The 14,597-nt window shown below is 44.2% G+C and overlaps 3 protein-coding genes, 1 long non-coding RNA gene and 1 pseudogene across 5 annotated transcripts in view; 2 read left to right on the top strand and 3 right to left on the bottom strand.

Moving 5' to 3' along the window:
- The window catches only part of LOC144697102 (uncharacterized), a 377,962-nt gene that overhangs the window by 189,798 nt on the left and 173,567 nt on the right, over positions 1 to 14,597 (bottom strand). The gene's annotated exons all lie outside the window — the stretch shown is intronic.
- Positions 1 to 14,597, top strand: part of LOC144697340 (uncharacterized) — a 316,254-nt gene that overhangs the window by 170,224 nt on the left and 131,433 nt on the right. The window lies entirely within an intron of this gene.
- Positions 1 to 14,597, bottom strand: part of LOC144697022 (uncharacterized) — a 93,673-nt gene that overhangs the window by 70,972 nt on the left and 8,104 nt on the right. The gene's annotated exons all lie outside the window — the stretch shown is intronic.
- On the top strand, positions 181 to 4,119 carry LOC144697107 (uncharacterized; annotated as a pseudogene). The gene is made up of 2 exons (XR_013580302.1): positions 181 to 239; positions 3,081 to 4,119. The product of XR_013580302.1 is annotated as an uncharacterized LOC144697107 (transcript).
- Positions 8,740 to 10,149, bottom strand: LOC144697620 (uncharacterized). Its single transcript, XR_013580407.1, has 3 exons — positions 10,065 to 10,149; positions 8,929 to 9,468; positions 8,740 to 8,822 (listed from the first exon to the last, which is right to left on the bottom strand). It is a non-coding gene; the product is annotated as an uncharacterized LOC144697620 (long non-coding RNA).

Below are 14,597 nucleotides of genomic sequence, written 5' to 3'. Positions count from 1 at the left end.
TCGGGGTTTATTAACCTGCTCCCGACAGTGACCTCTCACCTAACAGCTCACAATGCCCGGCTGATTGAAGGCAGCTTCGGACCAATAGGAAGAGAGGGGCGGGAGTACAGGACCGAGCGAAGCGGTTTGTCCTCCAACCAATCGGAGTGATGGAGGGGCGGGGCTAGGCTGTGAATGATGCATGCGCAGTACTGAAACCGGAGCTGGATGAAGGAGCGGTCGAGCTCAGATCACAAAGGGTGAGAAATGAAGTCGGCGGCTGGAGATTCTGCACCGGGGGGAGCCTGGAAACCGCGCGCGAGCTCAGAGGGCGGCTGGAGATGGTGAATCGGGGGGAGCCTGGAAACCGTGCGCGAGCTCAGAGGACGGCTGGAGATTGTGCATCGGGGGGAGCCTGGAAACCGCGCGCGAGCTCAGAGGGCGGCTGGAGATTGTGCACCGGGGGGAGCCTGGAAACCGTGCGCGAGCTCAGAGGGGAGACAGTGGCCTAGTGGTAATGTCACTGGGCTAGAAATCCAGTTATCCTGGTCTGAGGATATGGGTTCGAATGGTAGCTGGTGGACTTTAAATTCAGTGACTAAATCAGTCATAGTGACCATAAAACTATCATCGATTGTGGTGAACCCCATCTGATTCACTAATGTTCCTTTAGGGAAGGAAACCTGCCGTTCTTACCAAGTCTGGTCTACATATGACTCCAGACCCACAGTGATGTGGTTCATTCTGAAACAGTCAAGCCCAGAAGGAAAAAAAAGCAGTTTGGACTAATACTCTTAATTCCCAGTTTTTAACTGCTGTTCCATTCTAAGTTACACAAGGCTATTTCCGACCAGCATTCTTATTTCCCAGGTTTTACTGTTTTTTTCCTCTTGAGAAGTCACACAATTCAAGGGCAATGAGGGATGGGCAACGCCCACATCCTAATATAGAATAAAAAAACAAACGATGAGTGCAGAACTGGAGACCCTGATGACTGGCTTGTCTTACTGCAGGCAACTGCCTGTCACCATCTTGGGAGGGAAGGAGGTGGGGGGTGGTGAATGGCTGGCGATATTGGTGAGGGAATTGTCATTTGTGGGAGAGAATTCCAAACTTTTCCCAGCCTTTGTGTCAACAATTGTTACCTCATTTCACTCTGGAAGACCTGGCTACAATTTTAAGACTATTTCCATTGACCTAGACTCCCCAGTCAGCAGAAATAATTTCTCTCAATCTTGGATTAAATCACCCTTTAATTTACTAAATTCCAGGAAACAATCTGAGTTTCAGTCATCTCTCCTGATAATTTAATTTCAGGTATCACGATGACTGGAGAAGCATCTGGATACACAAGCCCTGGTCAGACCACACCTGGAGAACTGTGTTCAGTTCTGGAAAGGATATATTGCCCTTGGAGAGAGTGCAGCACAGATTTACCTGAATGATACCTGGACTCCAAGAGTTAAGTTGTTAGGAGAGATGACACAAGCGTGTGTTGTATTTCCTGGAATTAAGAATAAGGTGTGATTTGATCAAAGTTTTCAAGATATTAATTGGAACTGATTGGGTAAAGAGACATGATTTCCACTGGTTGGGGAATCTGGGATTGGGGGCATAGTGTAAATATGAGAGCCAGACCTTTCAGGAATGAAGTTAGCAAACACTTCTACACACAAAGGGAGGTAGAAGTTAGGAACTCTGTTCCACAAACAGCAGTTGATGCGAGATCAATGTTAATGTTAAATCTGATATTGAACAATCTTTGTTAACTAAAACTATGAATGGATATGGGGCAAAGGCAGGTGTATAAAGTTAGGTCACAGATCAGCCATGATTTCATTGCATGGTGGAACAGACTCAAGGGGATAAATGACCAAATCCTGGAATCAAAGAAACTTACAGCACAGAAAGGCCATTCAACCCTTTGTGCTTGTGAAAGAGCAGTCATGTTTCGTCCCTTACACCCACTTACTGTTTGTAATCATTAAGTTCTTCATTATCAAATACCTGTCAACTCCCTGTTAAAAGTTCCTTATAGAATCAGGTTCCACCACCTTTTGAGGTAGAGAGTTACCAATCCTGACAACTCTCTGCTGATGCAGAAACTGCTGAACTCGATGCTGAGTCTGGAAAGTTGTAAAGTGTCGAATTGAAAGATGAGCTGCTGCTCCTTGAGCTCCCGTTGAGCTTCAATGGAACAGTTCAGGGGGTCAAGGACAGAGAGGTCAGAGTGGGAGTGGAGCAGAGAATTAAATTGACAAGTGACCAGAAGCTCAGGGTCAAGCTCACAGAATGAACAGAGGTTGTTCCACAAAGTGATAACCCAACCTGGGTTTGATCTTCCTAATGTAGAGCAGGCCACATGGTCAGCACTGAATACAGTAACTAAACTGAAAGCATTACAAGCAAATCACTGTTTGTTATAGGGCGAAGAAAGATACTTCATTTGAAGGGTAAGGGTTACAAAGTAAAATAAGCTGATTTCCCGAATATTAAACCTCCAGAACAGTTACAAAGGTTATTAACATCAGCAGAAACAAACCCAAAGTATCAGAATGAACATGGCTCAGTCCTGGATGTGTTTAACAGCAGAATCCAACCCCTGGAGTCAATGCTCAACTCGCTGGTGTGTCAGCCGGTTGGATGTTGGATTAGATCCCTTCTCATGTGGAGCAGGTGTCCGGTCTCTCCCAAGTGTGAACCCTGCTGTGTGTCTTGGAGCTGATGGTTTTCCCCATGCACCAGCTGATCTTGTCTTTCCAGGTGGTGGGGGTCAGGGGTTTGGGGGATTCTATCAAAATTCTGGTTGAATTGCAGATCGATGAAATCCATCTCCTTTTCCCCTCCTTCACCTCTCTCTCTTCTCCCATAGAGGCCAGAGTCTTGTGTAGGCCCAGACAGGGTGCAGCTTCCTTTCTGTGAATTACATTAGTGAACCAGTTGGGTTTTTAATGACAATCCAGCAGTTTTCATGGTTAATTTTTCCTCGTGCCAGCCCCACAAATTACCAGATTCATTCAGCTCAATTTCACAACCTGCCTTTGTGTTTTTGTCGGTTCTCTTTCACAGTTCTTTGTTTCTATTTTGGGCTCAGTTTACAGAGTATTAGAAGGATTTGCAGTCGGGAATCAAAATCACATCAAACTTTGCCAGAGTCGCTTGATTCATCAGGACCTGAATATCACCATCCTTAGAAAATGGAAGCAAAAAGCACCGCTCACACCAGGGAGAAACCCTGGAAATGTGGGGACTGTGGGAAGAGATTCAGGTCCCCATCTGATCTGGAAACTCATCGACGCAGTCACACCAGGGAAAGGCCATTCATCTGCTCTGTGTGTGGGAAAGGATTCACTCAGTTAACCTGCCTTCAGACACACCAGCGACTTCACAATGGGGAGAGGCCGTTCATCTGCTCTGCATGCGGGAAGGAATTCACTCAGTTAATCGGTCTTCAGACACACCAGCGACTTCACACAGGGGAGAGGCCGTTCACCTGCTCCGTGTGTGGAAACGGATTTACTCGCTCATCCTACCTGCTAAAACACCAGCAAGTTCACACCAACAAGAGAGAGTTTCAATGCCCGAACTGTGAAAAGAGCTTTAAAAACCCATACACACTGAGGCAGCACCAGCGCATTCACACCGGGTATGCACTATTCAGCTGCTCACAGTGTGGGAAGAGGTTCAGTACATCACCCCACCTGCTGACACACCAGCGAGTTCACACTGATGAGAGACCTTTTAAATGTTCAGACTGTGGGAAGTGCTTCAAAAGTTCCATGGATCTGCAGTACCATTAACGTATTCACACTGATGAGAGACCGTTCAGGTGCTCTCACTGTGGGACTGGGTTCAGGCAACCATCTCATCTCAGTGCACACCAGCGCACTCATACTGGGGAGAGGCCGTTCACCTGCTCTGAGTGTGGGAAGAGATTCACTCAGTCTTCCAACCTGCTGACACACCCAGCGAATTCACACTGGGGAGAGACCGTTCTCCTGCTCCAAGTGTGGGAAGGAATTCGCTCGCTTATTCCACCTGCAGACACACCAGCGAGTTCACAAGTGATGACAGGGGTTGGATTCTGCTATTGTTGCTTCTGTTCATCACATCCTGGACTGAATCATGTTGATTCTGACAGTTGGGGTTGATCTTAATGTCAGTTACCCAGTTTAGACTTGGCATGTGAATCATGTGTGAATAAACCATCATGTCTGCAAACCTCGTTTTCAATGTAAATCACTCAGAAACTGTCTTGAACTAAAGATGAACAATAAACAGATCACAGTGCAGTCCTGCAGCTCGATATTGATGGGAGAAAGTCTGTTCTGTAACTCGAGGATGAGGCTCAGTAAACTGAATGTTTGTAATTACAAGTAGGCTCGAGCTATTTGTGAGATGGGCTGTTCAAAGCTGTTAACTTGTCAGATATTGAAGGAATTGTTCTGAAAGTAAGCTCACCAATTGATAACCTCAGAACCTGCTCCCTGCTGTAATTAATACTCAGCATCCATTCGTGCTGATTTACAGTGAATCACTGAATATCCTGTGGAGTCTTTGTTCCTTGTTTTATGAAATAGCTCTCCCCATTAGTGCTGAACTGCTGGATAACTCTGATCACATTTAGACATGTCTAGAAAGGGTCTGTGTGCCACATTTCAGTGTGATTTGTAAACAATAAACAATGTTCATGGCCTGACTTGTAGTCTGGTATCCGGGTGATTTGTGAAGAAAGATTTAATTCACCCACTCAGCAGCTTGAGGGGAACCAGACCGAAGCTTAACGGACATAAGAAATAGGAGCAGGAAGAGGCCATTCGGCCCATCAAGCCTGCTCTGCTATTCGATACGATCATGGTTGATCTTCTACCTCAGATCCACACTCCCCACAAACCTTAATTCTCCTTGTACCCAAAACTCTGTCGACCTCTGTTTTAAATATAACTGAGAGCCACGGATCCCTGGGGTAGAAAGTTCCAATGATTCACAACTAAGTGAAGAAATTCTTCCTCATCTCAGTCCTAAATGATTCCCCGTGTTCTAGATTCTCCAGACGGGAAACATTTTCTCAGCATCTACCCTGTCAGGCCATTTAAGAATGTTTCAGTTAGGTCACCTCCCAATCTTCCTACCTCCATTCAATATAGGCCTAGTCTGCTCTATCTCTCCTCATGGGACAATCTCCTCATCCCAGGAACCACTCTGGTGAATATTGGTTTCACTCCCTCTAGGGCAAGTATGTCCTTCCTTAGGTAAGGAGACCTAAACTGCACACAGTACTCCAGGTGATGCCTCACCAATGCTCTGTATAGTTGTAGTAAGACATCTTTACTCTTATACTCCAATCCCTTTGTAATAAAATCTAACAGACCATTTACCATTTGCTTGTTATACCTGCGTGTTAACGTTCTGTGATTCTTGTACAAGGACAGCCAGGTCCCTCTGAATGCAAATATTTCCCAGTCTCTCACCATTCGAAAAATATTCTTTCTTTTATTATTCCTACCAAAGTGTATAACTTCACACTTCACCATGTTGTATTCCATCTGCCATGTTCTTACCCAACCTGTCTATATCCCTCTGCAGCCTCTTTGTGTCCTCCTCAGCATTTACTTTCCCACCCAACATTGTATCATCAGAAAACCTGGATACGTTACACTCAGTCCTCTCATCTAAGTCATTGATATCGATTGTAAATAGCTGAGACACAACTACAGATCCTTGTGGTACCTGCTAGTCACAGCCTGCCAACCTGAAAATGTCCCGTTTATTCCTACTCTCTGTTTTCTGACCATTAACCAATCCTCAGTCCATGCTAAGATACCCCCAAACACCAGACCGAATTTTGTGTAATGACCTCCTGTGTGGCCCCTTATCAAATGCTTTTTGAAAATCCAAATACACAACATCTACTGATACCTTCATTATCCTCCTGACTTATTACATTTTCAAAAAGCTCTGAACAGATTTGTCAAACATGATCTCCCTTTCATAAATCCATGTTGGCTCTGCTCAATCAGTTAATGATTTTCTAAATGCCCTGTTAACACATCCCTCATATCCTACATTTTGCCAATTACTGATGTTAGACTGACTGATCTCTAGTTCCCCATTTTCCCTCTTCCTCCTTTTCAGCAAAGTGAGATGATGTTTGCTACCAAGGCTTGGAGAGACACTCTGGAAGGTATGGGGAGCTGGGACTTGTCCATGAGAGTAACAAAAGGTCTAGGTCCTGAAATAATCCAAAGTGATGATAAGTTGTTAGTCGTGGCTCAGTGTTGCATTTTTATGTGTGAATCAGGAGGTTGTGGGTTCAAATCCACATCCAGAAAGATGAGCATAAAATTCAGGCTGACATTCCACTGCAGTGCTGAGGGAGCGCTGCACTGTCAGAGACAGACTGTTAGAGATGGCACTGAGACAGAATGGACGGGTGTAAGAGATCCATTGACACTATTTCAAAGAGCCAGGGGTTTCTCCCAGGAGTCTTGGTCAATATTTATCCCTCAATCAACATCACTGAAACAGATTATCTGGGTATTATTAATTTGTTGTCTATGGGATCTTGCTGTGCATAAATTAGCTGCTGTATTGCCTGAATTACAACATTGACAACACTTCAAAGGAATTTCATTGGCTGTAAAATGCTTTGGGACATCCTGATGTCATGCAAGGCTCTGCAGAAATACAAATCTTTCTTTAACAGGGGAGAAAAGGCCCAGAAATGGAACAGTTGAGAACAGGATTTCAATTTGTCTCCTCTTATCCTGGAGAAAACAAATACTCCACACATTATGTGTTTGACGCCAAGCTGATTTATTTGACATTTAACCAGAATACTAAACTCCAGCCCTGTTACAGGGATTATTAACATCAGGAGGAATAAACTCCAAGAGTTGGATTTTCAAAGAGGGTTGAGAACCTGATACTGGATGAATTCTGGGTCCAGACACTGCACCTGAACTGCATTGCTCTTGTTACACTATTTTTAAGTGTAAATGAGCTGTTTTGGCAGGGGTTGAGCTCAGCATCCAACCTGAGACACCAAGTGCCTCTGGGGAGAGGGAGCTTCCTGTCTGATGCCAGCAGCAAAGGCAGATGGCAGCTATTTTGAGGTTTGCTGCTGCTTTTCCGAGAGGAGCTGGCAGCTCATGAAATGACCAGCACAATAAAGACAACACAAGTGCGCACGGACATCAAGTCGAGGTACAGCGCTCGAACCAGAACAAGTCTACCCCTCAAATTTTACAAAAAGAAAATGAAAATTAACTTCCTTTTGACTCATGGTAACTCTAACAGCTGTGCATTAACATGCACCAGACTGTCTGTCATCATCCTGTAAGTAAGTCTGGGTATTAGATTTTAGTGTGGCCCAACCATTTTCAGGTTCATTTCATGTCATATTCATTGTAATAAGCTAACAAGCTCAAAACACGATTTTCTGCTAACACTGAGATGAGAAGCCATTTTGATGTAAACCTTTTACAACAAACTAACCCAAAGCAATATTACAAAGCAGTCACTGATGAGCAACAGATGATTGGTAGTTAATTAGAAGTCGCTTTATGTTATTTCTGTATTTCTCTATTAGCATTTCTTATGAGAGAATTAAAGTGCTGTAACAGCTGGGAAAGAAATGGGATAAGCCCTGGACTTGTTCCCTATCAGGAACACACACTGTCCTTGATTGTTGAGTCTATCTTAATGAATGGGCTCCTGTAAAGACATCAAGATGAGAGACATAGCTTAAAGGAAGGCACTGTCCTAACTTTAAGACAATGTGGTAAATTAGCTAAAACCAATGGAATTAACTCTTGTCACATTATTGACAAATCATAGACTAATTAGCCATTTCCAGCAGCATCTTTTAAGTGTAAAAATGAAGGTTGCGAGAGGCCATTTTGTTAGCATGTTATCTGTGTATCGAATGATGGAGGGTTATCCTCACTTCACGTCTTCGGCCTGATCGACCGAGGAATGTTGTGAGAGGTCTGTTTAATCGTTAAAGTTAAATGTTCTCCTCTTACTGTTAACTGAAACTTTGATTTTTATCTTTCTAACTTGTTACCTTTCCACCTTTTTGGTTAATAAATCTTTTTTAAATGACCATTTAAAGTGTTCATTCCTGCCAGATGGTTAAGTCCTAAGAACCTGATTATTTCATTCACAATTGGGGATTTATTACAAACAACCTGTACCCCATAAATCAATTTAAATCCAGAAAAAAGATTGAAAATCCCATTCTGTTCCAGACAGGCTCCTTAACAAGTTCTTTAATGAGATTAAGGGGCCGTTAATTGGTGGTGAGTGGATTTCCTGTTTCCTCCCCACCACCGGCGCTTTGAAAATTACAAACTGTCTCAGAGGCAGCGGGTCCAGTGCCTCCGACCAGGAAAGTCATTTTCAAATCGCACAAGTCCTGGTTCCCACCCCCATCAGAAAATGAAAATCCAACCCCAGTTGAACATAGTTCAAACCTGGATGTGATTCACAGCAGCAATAACAACAGAATCCAACCCCTGCTGTCATATGTGAAACTTCTGGTGTCTCTTCAAATTAGATGAAAAAGTGAATCCCTTCCCACTGACGGAGCAGTTGAAAGGCCTCTCCCCTGCGTGAACTTGCTGGTATCTGTGCAGGTTATGCGACCGAGTGAATCTCTTCCCACACACACAGCAGGTGAACGGCCTCTCCCCAGTGTGAACTCGCTGGTTGGTGTTTGAGCAGATTTATTGGTCCTTTGAAACTCTTCTCACAGTCAGAACATTTAAACAATCTCTGATCACTGTGAACAAGTTGATGTGTCAGCAGAGCAGATGACTGAGTGAAGCCGTTCCCACACACTGAGCAGGTGAACGGCCTCTCCCCAGTGTGAACTCACTGGTGGGTTCCCAGGTTAGATGATCTCATAAATCCCTTCTCGCATACGGAACAGCTGAACGGCCTCACACCACTGTGAACACGCTGGTGTGTCAGAAGATTTGATAACTGCGTGAAACCCTTCCCACAATCGGTGCAGGTGAACGGCCTCTCCCCAGTGTGAATACACCGATGAATTTCCAGCTGGGATGGGGAAATGAATCCAGTTCCACAGTACCCACATTTCCATGGTTTCTCCGTGGTGCGGGTGCCCTTGTGTGTCTCCAGATTGGATGATCAGTTGAATGCTTGTCCACACACACACAGAAAACACGTGTACGTGGGATTCACAATGTCCCACTGTAAATGCTGTAATTTTTTTTTCAGGTTGTGTAACTAGGTAAATCTCTTTGCACAGTCAGTGCACTGGAACACTCTCACCGGTGTGAGTTTGTCTTGATGCTTTTCCAGTCAAATAGATGAGTGACTTTTTTTTCTACAGGCAAATATTTCTCCTTCCTCATTCAAAGGCCAGTGATATTCAGCTCCTGATGAATCAAGTGACTCTGTTAGATCTTGATGTGATGTTTTGTTTGAGTTACCAGTCTATAAATTCTCCCTTCTGATGCCCTGTAAGCAGAAATTTCAAAAGACCTCATTGTAAGCACGGCATATAAATTAGGAACAGTTAATTTTAGTTCCTATGGAACATTTTTTCTCTCTTGTTCCCCCAAAGCTGTAAATCCCCGTCCCACACACTCTCCCTCCTCCCTGGGCTGAAATCTAAATAAAGTGTTGGATAATTCTCTGTATCTTTTTAATAAAATCTACAACTGGAGATCATGTTTTACAAGGGGCCATTTGTTAACAGTTTCCCAAACACAGATCAGATCCTCATTGATTTGAGCCCAAAGTGTAACCTCTTATTTATTGTCCCCCCTCCCCCATCCTCTGATGTGAACCATCCTCCACTCGCTGACCCAGGATGGCGGCCGTTAACCTGGGCCTGTTCCCGGGAGGGAGAAGCCCCGCAGCTGCAAACCAGGAGCTGACAATTATTCCTCAGGGTTTGCGGGTCCACAAAGTGTTTCCAAATCCTCCCCGTCCAGCCGCCGGCTCCATCGCTCCCTCCCTCCCAGGCCTGTCACCGCGGGGTAAACACGGGGCCTGGGGCCTACCCCAGAAGTTGATCCAGTTCCCAGTCCAGCCGCGGTTTCCATTCCTACCCTGTGCTCACAATCTCCTCCCGCCTCCCGAACCGTCCGCTCCTCCTCCCTCTGTCACCATGACTGACACTGAGCATGCTCAGAGCGCACACCCACACTGCACCTGCGCACTGGACTCCTATTGTCATTGATAGGGGACTTTCTGCAATGCGGTGTGTTCTGGGTAAATAATCCGCCTTGATATCTTGACTTGGGAACATAAAATTCAATGCATCGGCTTCCCAATCGAGATCGGAACCCGGGGCGATGTTATGGCACAGCGGATGGTAAATGCCGAGCTACTCAAATCACAAAGCGAAACCTGAAACCTGCCACTACTGTTTTGCAATTTGTATTTTATCTCGAGATGCGCGCCTTGAATTCAGTAGTAATAAGTCCACCCACAATTAGAGTTTTTTTTAAACTAAATTAAACATTCATTAACAGAATAAAAGATTTTAAGCACATTCATAGGTCTACAAATTACTATTATAATAACTCCTAACTCCCCTAATTAATCTAGCTCCCATTTACACCTCTGTTAAGGCAACAGTAAAACAAAACATAAGTTTAACAGACCCAGGTAAAGCACACAATACCTTGGACAATGATATTCAAAGTGAGTTTTCTTAGCTTCAGTTCCTGCAGACAGCAACTTAATGCATAGAGGCTGGAGGCTTTTCACACTTGTGTTAGATCTTAGAATGCCTTTCCTCTGCTTTATACATGTTTCTCTCTTCATGTAAATTCCAATGCCCCAATATGTCTTTGCAACTTTACTTTTCTCATATCATAAATCTTTCATAGTACTCATATTATCAGTAACCTTTGGGAAAAATAATCACACTGTTTGACTTAGCTTCCTATGGCTAGATGTAACATCTTATCGTCTCTTTGAAGTTCAAACTAACCTAATTTATCTAAAAATGCAATTGTTCCTCACATCTCGCATTCTAAAACTTCAGCCAGGTTTATGTATTTAGCATTTCAAACCTAGCTTCCCTTTTGATCATTCAAAAGCTCCAGACCAGCTGTCTCCAATTCCATTAAATCCCCTCCCCCACACATATCCACACAGAGAAACTAATCCAAACCCCAAAATTAACCTACCTTTACAACATATCACATCAATATGATGAAATGCATTATATTTTCATGACAGCGCATTACACACAATAGGTACTTAAAGTATGTAGATACCAGAATGTCTGGACCATCCTCCATGATGCAATCTGTGCAATTCACCCCCATCTCCACCTGCAATTGCAGATTGGAAAAAGGCCGAAGTTGAAATTCACCAAGATCAAGACTGGTACAAACTGATGGAAACAACCTGCTGAGTTTTTCCATCACTTTCCATTTTTATTTCAGATTTCCAGTTTCCACAGTATTTTGCTTTTAATTCAGTGTTCGTATCTCTGTAAAGAAAGATATGCTGAAAAGCAGACATGAGATAGATGAAATGGAATGTATCTTGTGTGAAACATAAACACCAGCACAGGTCAGTTGAACAGAATTCTCTGTTTTTGGACTCGATATTTTCTGTAATTCAGTGTCATCTCCAACCAGCTCATGATCAGCATGTTCTACATCCACCACTTGTGCTGCACATGCTCAGAGTGCAACCGAGTGCTGAGTAATCACACCAGGCTCCTGTAGTCAATGATGGGGCACATTCTAGCATATGGAAAATTATCGATTGTAACAGTGTCACTCAAAGCTAAATTGGTGATCGAAAATGTTCATCACGGCATTGAGATTGGGCCTGTTTCTGTATCAAGTAGCACTTGCTAAGAAATAACCTGCACACTAATGATAAGCGTGGGTTCTGCCAGGGTCACTCAGCCCCTGACCTCATTACAGCCGTGGTTCAAACATGGACAAAAGAGCTGCACTCCCGAGGCGCGTTGAGAGTGACTGCCCTTGACATCCAGGCAGCATTTGACCAAGTGTGGCATCAAGGAGCCCTGGCAACACTGGAGTCAATGGGAATCAGGGGGGGAACCTCTACACTGGTTGCATTCATACATAGCGCAAAGGAAGATGGTTGTGGTTGTTGGGGGTCAATCATCTCATTTCTACAACAACACGGCAGGAGTTCCTCAGGGTAGTGTCCTAGGCCCAACCATCTTCAGGCTGTTTCATCAATGACCTTCCTCCCATCATAAGGTCAGAAGTGGGGATGTTCACTGGTGATTGCACAATGTTCAGCACCATTCGCGACTCCTCAGCTACTGAAGCAGTGCATGTCTAAATGCAGCAAGACTTGGACAATATCTAGGCTTGTACTGACAGGTGGCAAGTAACATTCGCAATACACAAGTGCCAGGCAATGACCATCTCCAACAAGTGAGAATCTACCCATCACCCCTTGACATTCAGTGGCATTACCTTCACTGAGTCCCCCACTATCAATATCCTGGGTGTTACCATTCAGCAGAAACAGAACTAGACCAGCCATATAAATACTGTGGCTCCAAGAGCAGGTCAGAGGCTGGGGATCCTGCCGCAAGTAACTCACCTCCTGACTCTCCAAAGCCTGTCCACCATCTACAAAGCACAAGACAGGAGTGTGATGGAATATTCTCCACTTGCCTGGATGAGTGCAGCTCCAACAACACTCAAGAAGCTTGACAACATCCAGGACATCCGCTTGATTGGCACGCCATCCACAAACATTCACTCCCTCCACCATCGACAAACAGTAGCAGCTGTGTGTACCATCTACAAGATGCACTGCAGGAACTCACCAAGACTCCTTCGACAGCACCTTCCAAACCCACGACCGCAGCCACCTCAAAGGACAAGGGCAGCAGATAGATGGGAACACCACCCCCTGGAAGTTCCCCTCCAAGCCACTCACCATCCTGACTTGGAAATTTATCGCCATTCCTTCAGTCGCTGGATCAAAATCCTGGAGCTCCCTTCCTAACAGCACTGTGGGTGTACCTGCAGTGGTTCAAGAAGGCAGCTCACCACCACCTTCTCAAGGGCAACTAGGTATGGGGACTAAATGCTGGCCCAGCCAGTGAAGCCCACATCCCGTGAATGAACTTTAAAAAATATTACATATATAGTTAATATATGATATATTACTATATCATAGATTAGGCAGAGGTCATGGTCCATATCGGTACCAACAACATAGGTAAAAAGAGGGATGAGGGCCTGAAAGCAGAATATAGGGAGCTAGGAAATAAATTAAAAAACAGGACCTCAAAGGTAGTAATCACAGGATTACTCCCAGTACCATGTGCCACCGAGATCAGGAATAGACCGGATGAATACATGGCTGGAGAGATGGTGTAGGAGGGAGGGATTTAGATTTCTGAGGCATGGGGACTGATTCTGGGGATGATGGGACATGTACAAGCTGAATGGGTTGCAGGACCAGGACCAGTACCCTCGCAAGGGTATTTGCTAGTAATGTGGGGAGGGTTTAAATTAGACTGGCAGGTGAATGGGAAACTGAGTGAGGAGACACAAGAGAGGGAAACAAAGATAGGAATGAAAGATGGAAAAGTAGAAAGTAAAAGTGGAAGGCAGAGGAAACAAGGGCTAGCAGCAAATAGGACCATAGTACAAAAAGAGGTGTATAAAAATTGTTAAAAAGACAAGTCTAAAGGCTCTGTATCTGAATGCATGGAGCATTCGTCATAAGGTAGATGGATTAACAGTGCAAATAGATGTAAACGGGTACAATATGATTGTGATTACGGAGGCATGGCTGCAGGGTGACCAAGTCTGGGAACTGAATATCCAAGGGTACTCGATATTTAGGACAGACAGGCAAAAAGGAAAAGTAGGTGGTGTGGCATTGTTAGTTAAGGATGAAATCGGTGCAGTAATGAGAGAGGATATTGCCTTAGAAAATCTAGACCAAGAATCAGTCTGGGTGGAGCTAAGAAGAAACAAAGGGCAGAAAACATTCGTGGGAGTTGTCTATAAGCCTCCAAACATTAGCGATAAGGTAAGGAACAGTGTTAAACAGGAAATTAGAGATGTATGTAACAAGGGTGCTACGGTAATCATGGGTGACTTTAAGCTGCATATAGACTGGGCAAACCAAATTAGCAAAAATACTCTAGCGGATGAATTCCTGGAGTATACAAGATGGTTTTTAGACCAGAATGTCGAGGAACCGACTCGGGAACAGGCTGTCCTAGATTTGGTATTGTGTAATGAAGGAGAGTCATATGGACTCGAAATGTTAACTGTTTCTCTCTCCACGGGTGGTGTCAGACCTGCTGAGTTTTTCCAGCATTTTCTGTTTTTATTTCAGATATCCAGCATCCGCAATCTTTTGCTTTTATGCTAGCATCATGAGGAAATCTTTTCAGTAACAAGTGGTAAGAATTTGGAATTCACTATCTGATGGATACAGGTTCAAGAGTAAACTTCAAAAAGGAACTGGATAAATATTTGAAGGAGAAATGATGCAGGGATGAGTAAAGAATGGAGGAGTGGGACTAACTGGATAGGTCGTCGAATTTGTCAGTACAGATTTGATAGGCCAACTGGCCTCCTTCACTGCTGTACTATTAGGAGATTCTA

This window comes from Cetorhinus maximus, chromosome 23 (genome assembly GCF_964194155.1).
Source record: "Cetorhinus maximus chromosome 23, sCetMax3.hap1.1, whole genome shotgun sequence".
In the NCBI taxonomy this organism is placed as follows: Eukaryota; Metazoa; Chordata; class Chondrichthyes; order Lamniformes; family Cetorhinidae; genus Cetorhinus; species Cetorhinus maximus.
This window is presented reverse-complemented; position numbering and strand designations above follow the sequence as displayed.